General features: G+C 33.9%; 1 long non-coding RNA gene across 1 annotated transcript in view; it reads left to right on the top strand.

Annotated features, from left to right (window-relative positions):
• The first annotated feature begins 360 nt into the window (after nucleotides 1-360).
• Nucleotides 361-13,507, top strand: part of LOC129032825 (uncharacterized) — a 181,021-nt gene continuing 167,874 nt past the window's right edge. Inside the window, exon 1 of the long non-coding RNA XR_008501478.2 lies at nucleotides 361-719. This is a non-coding gene — a long non-coding RNA (uncharacterized LOC129032825). The remainder of the gene's footprint in view (nucleotides 720-13,507) is intronic.

The following is a 13,507-nucleotide window of genomic DNA, read 5'->3' as shown; positions in this document are numbered from 1 at the left end:
CATAAGATATGCATAAGCTTAATGTTACCAGGTAACAGATGAACCCTCCATCTTCATGGAGTTTCAAACTGTGTTATTGTACCATCAGAAGGATACCCAAGAGTTCTTTTATCTTTATAGCCTTGCAAACACTTGCCTCTTTAAGATTTTTGGCAAAAATTACTCTGATGGGTATAAAATAGTATGCCATTTTTAAATTTTGAATTTTCCTGATTACTGATGATTGAACAATTCTAAATTTTTTATCCATGTGTGATGGTTAATATTGAGTGTCAACTTGATGGAGTTGAAGTGTCAACCTGAATTGAATGCATTGTTCCTAGGTGTGTCTGTGAGGGTGTTGCCAAAGGAGATTAACATTTGAGTCAGTGGACTGGGAGAGGCAGACCCATCCTCAGTCTGCACCATCTAATCAGCTGCCAGCACGGCTAGAGTAACAGCATGCAGAAGAACGTGGAAGGGCTTGACATGCTGAGTCTTCTGGCCTTCATCTTTCTCCTGTACTGGATGCTTCCTGCCCTTGAACATCAAACTCCAAGTTCTTCAGCTTTTGGACACTTGGATTCACACCAGTGGTTTGCCAGGGGCTCTCAGGTCTTCAGCCACAGACTGAAGGCTGCACTGTTGGCTTCCGTACTTTTGAGGTTTTGGAACTCGGACTGGCTTCCTTGCTTCTCAGCTTGCAGATGGCCTATTGTGGGACTTCACCTTGTGATCGTGTGAGTCAGTACTCCTTAATAAACTCCCCTTCATATATACGTCTATCCTATTAGTTCTGTCCCTCTAGAGAACCCTGACTAATACACCATGCTTTATATTCTGGATACTAATTTTTGTCTATGATGTGTCTTGTAAATTTATCAATGTTTTCTCTTATGGATCATGCTTTTGGTGTTGTGTCCACAAACTCTTTGCTCAGCCTTAGATACCAAATATTTTCTCATTTTTTCCCCTGATTTTTAGAGTTTTATGTTCTACACTTAAGTTCATGATTCATTCTGGGTTGTTTGTATAACATGGGAATATACGGTCAAAGTTCATTTTTTAAAAAAACCTATAGCTGTTTAAATTTTCCACATCAGTTTTTGAAAGGGCGCGGTTGAATTGCTTTTGAACCTTTGTCAAAAATCAGTTTGGCATATTATGAGTCTATTTCTAATTTATTTGAATTTTTGTTCCTTTTCTGTCCCACGGATCTATGTATTTATTTCACTGCCTTGATTATTTTAGCTAGACAGTGTGTCTTAAAATTAGGTAGACAGGTTTCTCTGACATTACTCTCCTTTTTCAAAAGTATTTTATCTGCTTTAATTTTTTTGTCTTTCCTTATAAACTGTACAATAATATTTTCTATAGCTACAAGAAAATTTCTCGGGATTTTGACAAGAATTGTGTCAAACCTGTATGTCAATCTGGGGGACCTGACATCTTTACTGTATGAATCTTACAATCCATAAACTTAGTGTCTTCCATTTATTTAGCTCTTCGATTTCTTTCAGTAGCATTTTGGAATTTTCAGCATATAGATTCTGTATGTGATTTGTTCAATACACAACGAAGAATTTCGTTTTCCTTGGAGCAATTAAAATGGTATTGTGCTCTATTTAACTTTCTGCAAGTGTATTGTTAGTATATAGAAATGTGACGTAGTATTGTCCGTTGGTCTTGTATCCCATGACCTTGCTTGACTCATTCATTATTTTAGGAGATTCTGTAGATTCCTTAGGAGTTTCTACATCGTGAGTTAGTTCATCGGCAAATGGGAAGACTTTAATCCCTTTTTTTTTTTTTAAACCTCCATAGGCTTTTTGTTTTCTTTTCCTGACTTGTTGCACTGGATAGAACTTTCACAATGACATTAGGAATATAACTTTTAGCGGTAGATGTAGTCTTTATTAAGTTGGGGGCGTTCCTCTCTATTCCTATTTTTTTTTGAAAGCCTAAATCAAGAAGGGATGCCAGATTTTGTCATTTTTTTTCTGCATTGATTGATATGCTCATAATCTTTCTTCTTCAGCTGGTTAATGCAGTGAATTATATTCATTTTTGAATATTAAACCAGCCTTGCATCACTGCACTAAACCCCACTTAACCAGTTTGATTCTTTTTATATATTGCTAAATTCTATTTGCTTTTGTTTTGTTGAATTTTATGTTGATATTTATGACATATTAGTCTAGAGGTTTTTTTTTTTTACTGTCTAATTTTGGTATCAGGGTAACACTAGCTTCATAAAATTAATTGAAAAATATTTCCTCTTTTTTATTTTCTGCAAGAGATTGTGTAGAAGTTTATAATTAATTTTTTAAACATTTGGAAGAATTCTCCCTTGAAACAATTGAACTTGCACATTTTCTTTTTTGGGAGTTTTTAATTATAAGTGCAATTTTCTTAATAGGTATAGGACTACTCAAATGATCTATTTTATACTGAGTTGTACTGGTTTGTGTTTTTCTAGATATTGTTTCATTGCATCTAAGTGGTCCAATTTTTATATGTAGAGTTGTTTGGGGTATTTATTTATTATCCTTTTGATATTTGCAAGGTCTGTGGTAATATCCCCTGTTTTAGTCCTGATATTGGTAATTTGTGTCTTCTCTCTATCTCTTCTTTTGTTAGCCCTGCTAGAGGCTGATCAATTTTATTGATGTCTTTGAAGAATTAGCTGTTTGCTTCATTGATTTTTTATTGTTTTCTTGTTTTCAGTGGCATAGATTTTGCTTTTGTCTTTATCATTGCCTTCTCTCTGATTGTTTTGTGTTTATTTTGTTCTTCTTTATCTGGGTTCTTTTTTCTTTCAGCACTTACATTAGATTCAGGGGATGCATGTGCAGGTTTGTTATCTGGGTATATTGTGTAATCCTGAGGTTTGAGTTATGAGTGATCTCATCACCCAAGTATTAAGCATAGTACCCAAGAGTCAGGTCTTCAGCCCTTTTCCTCCCTTCCCCCTCTAGTAGTCCCCAGTTTCCATTGTTGCCATCTTTATGTCCATGAGTACTCAGTGTTTAGCTCCCACTTACAAGTGAGAATACACAGTATTTGGTTTTCTTTTCCTATGTTAATTAACTTAGGATAATGGCCTCCAGCTGCATCCTTGTTACTGCAAAGGACATAATTTTGTTTGTGTTTATGGCTGCATAGTATACCATGGTGTATATTTACATTTTCTTTATCCAATGCACCATTGATGGGCACCTGGATTGATTCCATGTCTTGGCTATTGTGAATAGTGCTGCAATGAAAATGAGAGTGTACATGTCTTCTTGGTAGAATGATTTGTTTCCCTTTGGATTTATATTCAATAATTGAACTGACAGGTTAAATAGTAGTAATGTTTTAAGTTTTTTGAGAAATCTCCAAATGGCTTCCCACAGTGGCTGAATTAATTTACATATGATTTACAAATCATATTTATTGATTTGTGTATGTAGAACCATCACTGTATAAGCATTCCCTTTCTCCACAGTCTTGCCAGCAACTGTTGTTTTTTGACTTTTTAATAATAGCCTTACTGTTATGAGATGATAGCTCATTGTAGTTTTGGCTTGCATTTCTCTGATGATTAGAGATGTTGAGCATTTTTTCATGTTTGTTGGTCACTTGTATTTCTTTTGAGAAGTGTCTATTCATGTCTTTTTCCAACTTTTTAATGGCGTTATTTGGGCTTTGTTGCTAGTTTAATTGTTTAAGTTCCTCAAAGATCCCCAATATTAGATCTTTTTTGGATGCATTGTTTGCAAATACATTCTTCCATTTGGTAGGTTGTCTGTTTACTCTTTTGACAGTTTCTTTTGCTGTGCAAATGCTCTTTAGTTTAATTAGGTCTCACCTGCCAATATTCATTTTTGTTGCAATTACTTTTGAGTACTTAGTCATAAATTCTTTCTCAAAGCTACTGTCCAGAATGGTGTTTCCTAGGTTTTCTTCTAGGGTTCTTAGTTTGAGATCTTACATTTAAAATTTTTATTTACCTTGAGTTAATTTTTGTATATGGTGAAAGGTAGGGGACAATTTCATTCTTCTGCATATGCCTAGCCAGCTATCTCAGCACCATGTATTGAACAGGGAGTCCTTTCTGCATTGCCTATATTTGTCAACTTTGTTGAAGATCAGATGGCTGTAAGTGTGTGGCTTTATTTCTTCATTCTCTTTTCTGTTCCATCGGTCTATGTGTCTGTTTTTGTACCAGTACTATGCTGTTTGGGTTACTGTTGCCTTGTAGTATAGTTTGAAGTAGGGTAATGTTTCTAGCTTTGTTTTTTTTGTTGTTGTTGTTTTGTTTTTGTTTGGTTTTTGCTGAGGATTGCTTTAGCTATTTGGGCTCTTTTTTGGTTCCATATAACTTTCAGAATAGTTTTTTCTAGTTCTGTGAGAAATGATGTTGGTAGTTTGACAGGAAGAGCATGAATTTATACATTGCTTTGGGTAGTATGGCCATTTTAATTATATTTATTCTTCTAATTCATGAGCATGGGATATTTTTCCATTTGTTTGTGTCATCTCTGATTTTTTTTTAGCAGTGTTTTGTAGTTCTCCTTGTAGAGATTTTTTCATCTCCTTGGTTAGATGTATTCCTAGGTATTTTTTTTTTTATTTTTGGTGGCTATTGAAAATGAGACTGCATTCTTGATTTGGCTCTCAGCTTGAACATTATGGGTATATAGAAATGCTACTGATTTTTGAGTTGGCTTTGTATGCTGAAACTTTACTGAAATTGATTTTCATGTCCAGGAGACTTTTGGTGAAATCTTGAGAATTTTCTAAGTATAGGGTCATATTGCCTGTGAGGAGAGATAATTTGACTTCTTTTTCTTTTTGGATGTCTCTTATTTCTTTCTCTTGCCTGATTGCTCTGGCTAGCACTTCCATTACTATGTTGATAGGAGGGGTGACAGTGGACATCATTATCTTGTTCCAGTTCTCAAGGGGAATCCTTTTTTTCCTGCCCATTCAGTATGATGTAGACTGTGGGTGTGTTTGTCAAAGATGGCTGTTATTATATTCCTTTCATGTCTAGTTTCTTGAGAGTTTTTATCACAGAGGGATGTTGGATTTTATTGAAAGCTTTATCCGTGTTTCTTGATGATTGTATGGTTTTTGCTTTTAATTTTGTTTATGTAGTGAATCATAATTATTGATTTATGTATGTAGAACTAACCTTGCATCCCAGGAATCAAGCCTACTTGATCATGATTAATTAACTTTTTGATACTCTGTTGAATTCAGTTTCCTAATATTTTGTTGAGGATTTTTGTGTCTGTGTTCATCAGGGATATTGGCTTTTGGTTTTCTTTTTCTGTTGTGTCTTTGCCAGGTTTTGGTATCATGGTGATGCCAGTTTGTAGACTGAGTTAGAAAGGTGTCCTTCTGCCTCAATTTTTTGAAATAGTTTCAGTAGAGTTGATACCAGCTCTTCTTTCTGCATCTGGTAGAATTCGACTGTGAATTCATCTGGTCGGAGACTTTTTTTAGTTGGCAGCTTATTTATTACTGATTCAATTTTAGAACTCGATATTGACCTGCTCAGGATTTTAATTTCTTCCTTATTCATTTTGGTCAGATTGTATGTTTCCAGGAATTTATCAATTTTCTCTAGATTTTCTAGTTTTGTGTGCATAAAGGATCTTTTGTACTTCTGTGGGATTGGTTGTAATGCTGCCTTTCTCATTTCTAATTATGCTTATTTGGTCTGTCTCTTTTTTTTTCTTTGTTAATCTAGCTAGTGGTCTATTGATCTTGTCTATCCTTTCAAAAAACCAACCTTTGGTTTTGTTGATTTTTTGGTATAAATTTTTGGGCCTCAATTTTGTTCAGTTTCATTCTGATTTTAGTTATTTCTTTTCTTCTACTAGCTTTGGAGTTAGTTTGTTCTTGTTTTCCTAGTTTCTCTGGGTGTGATGTTACACTGTTAATTTGATATTTTTCTTTTGAGGTGGGTGTTTAGCACTACAAAGTTTCCTCTTAACATGGCTTTCACTGCATTCCAGAGATGCTGGTATATTGTATCTCTATTTTCATTTGTTTCAAGGAATTTTTTGCGTTCTTTGAATTTTGTTGTTTACCCAAAAGTCATTCAGGAGAAACTTGTTTAGTTTCCATGTAATTGTGTGGTTTTTGAGAGATCTTCTTGGTATTGATTTCTATTTGTATTACACTGTAGTTGAAGAGAATGGCTGATATGATTTCAATTGTTTTGAAATTATTGAGATTTGCTTCATATCAGAGCATGTAGTCCATCTTAGAGTATGTCCTATGTGCAAATGAGAAGAATGTATGTTCTGTGGTTGATGGGTGGAGCATTCTATAGAACATCTGTTAGGTCCAATTGGTGAAGTTTTGAGTGTAAGTCTAGAATTTCTTTGTGAGTTTTCTCCCTTGATGATCTACCTAATGCTGTCAGAAGGGTGTTGAAGTCCTCCACTATTATTGTGTGGCTGTCTTTTTTAGGTCTGGAAGTACTTGTTTTATAAATCTTTCCCACTCCATTCTGCTATTGAGCCTATCCATTAGAGTTTTTAAAATTTTTGTTATATACTTCTAAAATTTTCATTTTATTACTTAAATATTTTTATTTCTTTACTAGGATTTTATTTCTGAGACTTAAATGTATTTTTTCATTTGTTTCAAGTGTGTTTGTCATTTTTGTTGAAGCATTTTTACGATGGCTTGTTAGATACTTCTCGCATTTCCAGTATCTCAGTATTATTATCAGTTTGTTTATTTTTCATTATTTTTGGGATCTTTCTGGTTCTTTGTTGATGAGAGAATCATTTTGGAATGAACCCAAACACATTGGATATTGTGTTATGAGACTACGGATCATATTTAACCCTTCTATTTTTGCTATCTTTTTCTCACATCAATTCATCAGGTAAATGAGGGAACACCACCTTATATCTGTGGGTAGGGGTGGAATCCAAGATTTCCACCTCTGTATTAATTGAAACCCAAAGGGTACAGTTTCCTTATTACTGCCTGGTGTTGGTGGGAATCCTGAATCTCCATACCTTTCTGGCTAGCAGAAACAGGAATATCTTATTACTTCTTCCCTCATGACTTTTGCTGACACCACAGTCAGGGTAGTTTCATTACAAATAGGCAGTTGTGAAAGTCCCGACTCTCCACTTCCTCTCCTCTTACATTATGTCAATGGTAAGGACCCTTCATAACTTTTGTATGAGAGTGGAAATCCAAGTTTCCCATGTAGTCTTTACTGACAGCATGAGGGGGTCTGAGTTACTGTTTGGTGGAAGTAAATTTGCCTATTCCTGACTTGGTATTGCTCTCTGCTACCACCCTGGTGGATAGGTTGTGTTGTCTTGTTACTACTTGGAAAGAGTTGAAGTCTAGGATATCCCTTGGCCTTTGATAGGGTGGGTGGAGATGAAAGTCAAATGTTTTGTGTGATCTTTGCCTAGAATAGAGTAGTCATTGTTTAAAAGTTTTCTGTCTTCCTAAGTTGCCCCTTTCCTCTTTCTATGGCTTGAGAAAACGAAATTTTGATGTGGCTTTTTTGACTGTGATTATTGGTCTTATTATGTTGCTGGCTTCTTCAGCAGCAATCCAAGACATATGAAACAAAAAGGTAATCTAGAGAAATCAATACCACACCATTCCATGGGGCTTGAGTTCCCAGGATTTGAGAGGTTTTTTTTGTTTTGTTAATGTTTGTTATATATATATAATATCCAAGCTTTTTCATCGTACTTTCTAGGAGGAATAGGAGAAATAATATCTGTTTCATCTTCGCAGAAAGCTTGTTTGACTTTTTAATGTTATATCAACATTGAAATTATGGAATAAATCTTACTTCGTCATGATGCATTGTTAACTCTGTATGTACTTGGATTTGATTTGATAATATTTTATATAGAGAATTGACTTGTAACTTTTTTTATGTGATAGCTTTGTCAGTTTGTGGGATCAAGTTTATGCTGGTTTCACAAAACAAGTTGAATTCTTCTCTCTTTTCTTCTCTGGAAAAGTTTGTGTCAGAATGGTATTTTTCTTTATTTACTTTTGATAAAAGTTATTGGTGAAGCGCTCTGAATTGGGAATTTTCTTAGGATTCAATTTTTAAAATAGATATGGAACAATTTCCATTTTCTATTTATTCCTTACTAGTTTTGTAGGTTGTATTTTTTCTATACTTCAATTTCTTCTGTATCTTTGAATTTATTTGCATAAACTTCTTCGTAATTTCCCTTTATTTCCCTTATAATACCTGTATGTTCTCAGTTTTTTCATTCTTTTATTGGTGATTTATGTTTTATTGCTTTCTGTTTTTTGATTAGTCTATTTTTTATATTGTTTCCTCAAAGAACCAACTTTTGGCTGTTCAAATTTTCTATATTTAAAATTTATGTTCAATTTTATTATTTTTTCTCTTATCTTTATTATTTCTGTTATTTTATTTTATTAGAGTTTAGTTAAGTTTATTTTCTTGAGGTGTGTATTCTGTAAATGATTTTAGCCTATTATTTTAATATTTGTATTTAAAGTTACAAATATCATTGTAAGCACAGCTTTAAAAGTATCTCACAATTCTTAACATGCTTTATTTTTATTATTACTCAGTAATTACTATTAAATTATTTTGAAATTATTATTTAAACTTAATACTTTTCACCTTGTAATTTACAACAAGGTGTCTTCTTTGACTTGGGGTTATTTTGAAATTCAAAATTTATTTTCCAAGCAGTTGGGATTTCTACATGTCTTTTGGATTTCTGGCTTAATTCCATTGTGGTCAGAAAGTATGTCTTAAATGTTTCTATTTTTTCCCTCATATGTGTTGACCCTAGTTTTCTAGTTTAGCACAATGTAAATTTTTATAATTTTTTAGGTACATGAAAAAATATATACTCTTTCATCATTGAGTACAGTTGCCTATATATGCCAATTGGCTGATATTTATTCATATGTATAATATCTTTACTTTTTAACTTTGTTCTAACAATTATTTAAAAATATGTGTAAAAGTTTCCTACTCTGATTATGGATCAGTCTATTTCTCTTTCATTTTTGTTATTTTTTCCAACATATTTTAAGCTATATTTTTTGGTGCATACAAATAATATTTTAATTTTCATTTTTTTGGCTCTATCATCAATATGAAATGCTCTTTGTTATCTCAAGTAATACTTTTTGTTTTATAGTCTAATTCGTTTAATTTTACTATATCTACTCCATAAATACTTAGATGAGTATTTGTATGACAAATATTTTCCCATTCTTTTACTTTTTGCCTTTTGTATCCTTTTATTTAAGATATGTCTCCTCTAAGTTACATAGTATTTTAACTTTTTGTGTATACTAACTTTGTCTTTTTTGCCCCCTGTAGAATATTTCATCTATTTACATTTGATGTAATATAATTAAGTGGGTTTAAGTCTATCATTTTACTACTTTTATATATTTTTTGGTTTTATGTTCTCCTTTTCTTCTATTTTGCCTTTTATTTAATCAAACTTAAAAAAAATGTTCTTCTCTCTCTGTTTGCTAGTTAAAAATTATTTCCATTTTAGTTGTTATCCCAGAGATCACAACATACATTTTTAACTTAATAGATTACAAAATATGGTAATAGCTTTACCACTTCCCAGAAAATTCTAACTTTTGGACTCTTTAATTCTTTTTAATTTTTCTGATTCCTTTCATTTATTGTCTTGTATTTTAATTCCATATACACTTTAGTCACCATAAGCCTTATTATTATTTAGTACAATAGGGAGTTAAATTTATGCACATATTTATTCATTTAATAATTTTCATTTCTTTATTTTTGTGCTTCTCTCTGGCATCATTTTACTTCCGCCTGAAGTATTCTCTTCAGTATTTATTTTAGTGAAATTCTTCTGTTGACAAATAGTTTTTGCTTGGCTGGAAACATCTTTATTTTGCCTTCATTTTTAAGAGATATTTTATAATCCATCAAATTGAATTTGAAATGTGGCAGTTATTTTTCTTCAGCAAATTAAAAATGCATTTTCATTGTTTTCTAGCTTTCATCACTTCTGTTGAGAAGTCAACTATCAGTCTTATTGTTGCTTCATTGAAAGTGATGTTTTCTTTTCTTTGGCTGCTTTTAAAATTTTCTCTTTGTCTGTGGCAAATTATGCCCCATGGATTAAATCTGGCCCAGTGTGTGTATTTGTAAGGTTTTATTGGAACTCAGCCATGGCCATTTGATTACATGTTATCCATGGCTGCTTACAGCAGAATAGTTGTGACAGAGATAGTATGACCCTCAAAATCTAAACTATTAGGTTGGTGCAAAAGTAATTGCAGTTTTTGTCATCACGTTTAATGGCGAAAACCACAATTAAAAAGAATATTTTCTATCTGGCTCTTTACAGAAAAAGTTAGTTCATTCCAATCTATAGTTTTCAGCAATTTGAGTTATAATATGCCTAGCTTTGCTATTTATTTTTTCATTTAAAAAATCCTGTGTGAGGTTTATAAAGCTTCTTGAACCTTTAACTTGGTATGTTTCATAAGTTTGGGGAAAGTTTCAAAGAGTGGTCCTAACCATTCTTCCTCTTGACTCCTTTTTAGATGTCGATTGTCAAATTTTCAGCATCTCACGTGCCGTTTATACTCATTTCTCTATTTTCAATTCTTCTATTCATTCAGAGTAAATATTTTATTATTATTTTATTTTGCTGTGCTGAAAGGTTTTTTTTTTTCTTTTCTTTTCTTTTTTTTTTTTGAGACGGAGTTTCGCTCTTGTTGCCCAGGCTGGAATGCAATGGCGCGATCTCGGCTCACTGCAACCTCCACCTCCCGGGTTCAAGTCATTCTCCTGCCTCAGCTCCCAAGTAGCTGGGATTACAGGCGCCTGCCACCACGCCCAGCTAATTTTTGATTTTTGGTAGAGACAGGGTCTTGCCATGTTGGCCAGGCTGGCCTTCAACTCCTGATCTCAGCTGATCCACCTGCCTCAGCCTCCCAAAGTGCTGGGGATTACAGGCGTGAGCCACCGTGCCCGGCCAGTGAAAGATTTTTATATCTTCCTATTTTATTCTTACTATCAATTATGTTTTTCTGTTCTAAAATTTCCATTTAATTCTTTATAAATTCTATTTTTCAAGTGAAGTTCTCCATTTGGTCTTATATTTTATTAAGCCTATTAATTGAAGTTATTTTAAAGTGAATGTCTTGATCCTCTAAGGATTTGTTTCTGTTGTCTACTTTTTTCTCATTTTTCCTCATATAGTCCTGCTCGTGAGAAGCCTGATGACTATTGGTAGATGTCAGATTTTGCATGTGAAAAATTGAGATTATCTAAAGCGCTATTTGATATTATTTTCTTCCAGAATGGATTTATTCTGCTTCTGGTAGGCAGTTAAAGTGGGGATAGACTGCCTAATCTAGTTTGGGATTGAATTTGTTTGAAATGGAATTTCAGTCTTTGTTATAACTTATCTTAGTCTTGCTCACTTTCACTCCTAAGGTATATCCCTTTTGGGGTACTAATTTGAAGTCTAGATCTTCATCAGACCCCTCTCTTCTTGGTTGCTCCTGAACTCTAATTTTTGTTTCTCCAGCTCTGTGAAACTGTAGAAAATTTGCTCAACTTTCCAGCTCATTAGCCACTGTTTTCCGCTTTGCTTCCTAGGGTCTCAGCCCCGTGCGCTTACTACTGGAAAATGCCTTGAGGGAAAATGGCACAGATCTTCTATCTCTTTGCTTTCCTTCTCTCTGTGATGCTGAGTCCTCATGTCGAATTGCCTTGCCAGGTCTATAATACCTTGAACACATCTAAAAATATGTATATTTGTACAAAAGTTCTAGTTCTTAACCGGAGGGTTGATCCGCAATAAGCTACCCCATGTGCAATAGACGTAGCAATCCTTTAACCTACATAAAACTTTTCTTTAGCATTTATGCCAAGAGACTTTCGTGATTCTTACTCTGAATAAATTTTCAAATTTTTATTTCCAGAATCCAGGGCATGTGTTCGTTTCTGATCAGAATACCTTCAAAATTATCAATGGCCCGGCTGGGCACGGTGGCTCACACCTGTAATCCCAGCACTTTGGGAAGCTGAGGCGGGCGGATCACGAGGTCAGGAGATCGAGACCATCCTGGCTAGCAGGGTGAAACACTGTCTCTACAAAAAAATCAGCCGGGCGTGGTGGCGGGCGCCTGTAGTCCCAGCTACCCCGGAGGCTGAGGCAGGAGAATGGCGTAAACCTGGGAGGCAGAGCTTGCAGTGACCCGAGATCGCATCACTGCCCTCCAGCCTGGGCGACAGAGCAAGACTCTGTCTCAAAAAAAAAAAAAAAAAAATTATCAATGGCCCTTTTCTGTCTCCTATGATACTTCCAGGTATTTCTTCCATGGATTTCATATATGGCTCTTCATGTTAAGTTGTGAAGGAGCATATTATATTGCTGGGCAGCCCAGATTATTAGAAAATAACATTTGATAAATAACCAGAATGTATTGGATGAGCAAATGACATGTATTCTAGAATTTACTTAAATAAAAATGTATCCCCTTTCAAATAACAGCTCAGAAGGCTAAATTCTTATTCCAGCACTAATGGCCAAAGCTTGAAACAGTTTGGAGTATTTGGAGTCACCCTTAGAATGCATCCTTCCAAATGTGCTTAGTGGTGCAAATCTTTTTCCTTGGAGGTTGGAATTAACTTGTAGAAATAGCCTATAGCCATTCAAGCCATAGTCTAGCTAATAATATGGTGACCAAATTTTGTAAAGCTTGGAAGTACAGTCTGCTAAGAGAGATGTAAAATTTGTTTCTATTTTTTAGGGTCCAATTCATCAACTTATTTTTAAACAAAATTTTACTTAGTGCTTACTGTGTGCCAAACACTCTGTTAGGTGCCAGGGAGAAGAGTGAACAATACAAGAAATTAAATAATTGATTATTAATTCAAACAGTGAATATTCAACATGTAAAGTGGTTACACATACATAATATAGTCATACACACATATTGTACATTTGTGCAGTTCTATACATACATGTATACATACATATATACATTCCATATATGTCATGCATTCTCATGTATTTTTCATATTGATTTGTCATATAAGCCCCACTCGTTAGACTCTCAGAATTCCAAGATATTTTTGTATCTCTTAACAATGTCTAGTCTGTTATTTTTCATATACTGAGAACTTTGTTAGTATTGACTGACTGATTAGTATTGATTGATTATCCGTGTCTATATTTTTAAATAACAAACTCAAAATTGCCCTAAGCTCAGAAGTTGTTTGATTATAATATTTCTTACTGACAGTTGGTTTCTTTTCATAATCTATGAGCAAAATATTTACTTTAAATTGTAACACCTTTATAGAAATTTTGATAAAACTCGATAGATGGAGGCCAGGCGTCATCAGGGAAAAGAGGCAGCTTATGATTCATAAGAAACTGCATGAATCAAAATAAATGGGAATATTTAATACAATGAGTGCTATCGGCTCTGACCCTATAGAGTTCAGTTCCATTATAACTGCTTATCTTAAGGA

The sequence above is a fragment of the Pongo pygmaeus genome, chromosome 2, assembly GCF_028885625.2.
Source record: "Pongo pygmaeus isolate AG05252 chromosome 2, NHGRI_mPonPyg2-v2.0_pri, whole genome shotgun sequence".
Lineage (NCBI taxonomy): Eukaryota > Metazoa > Chordata > Mammalia > Primates > Hominidae > Pongo > Pongo pygmaeus.
Note: the sequence above shows the minus strand (reverse complement) of the source record. Positions and strands in the feature narration are given on the sequence as shown.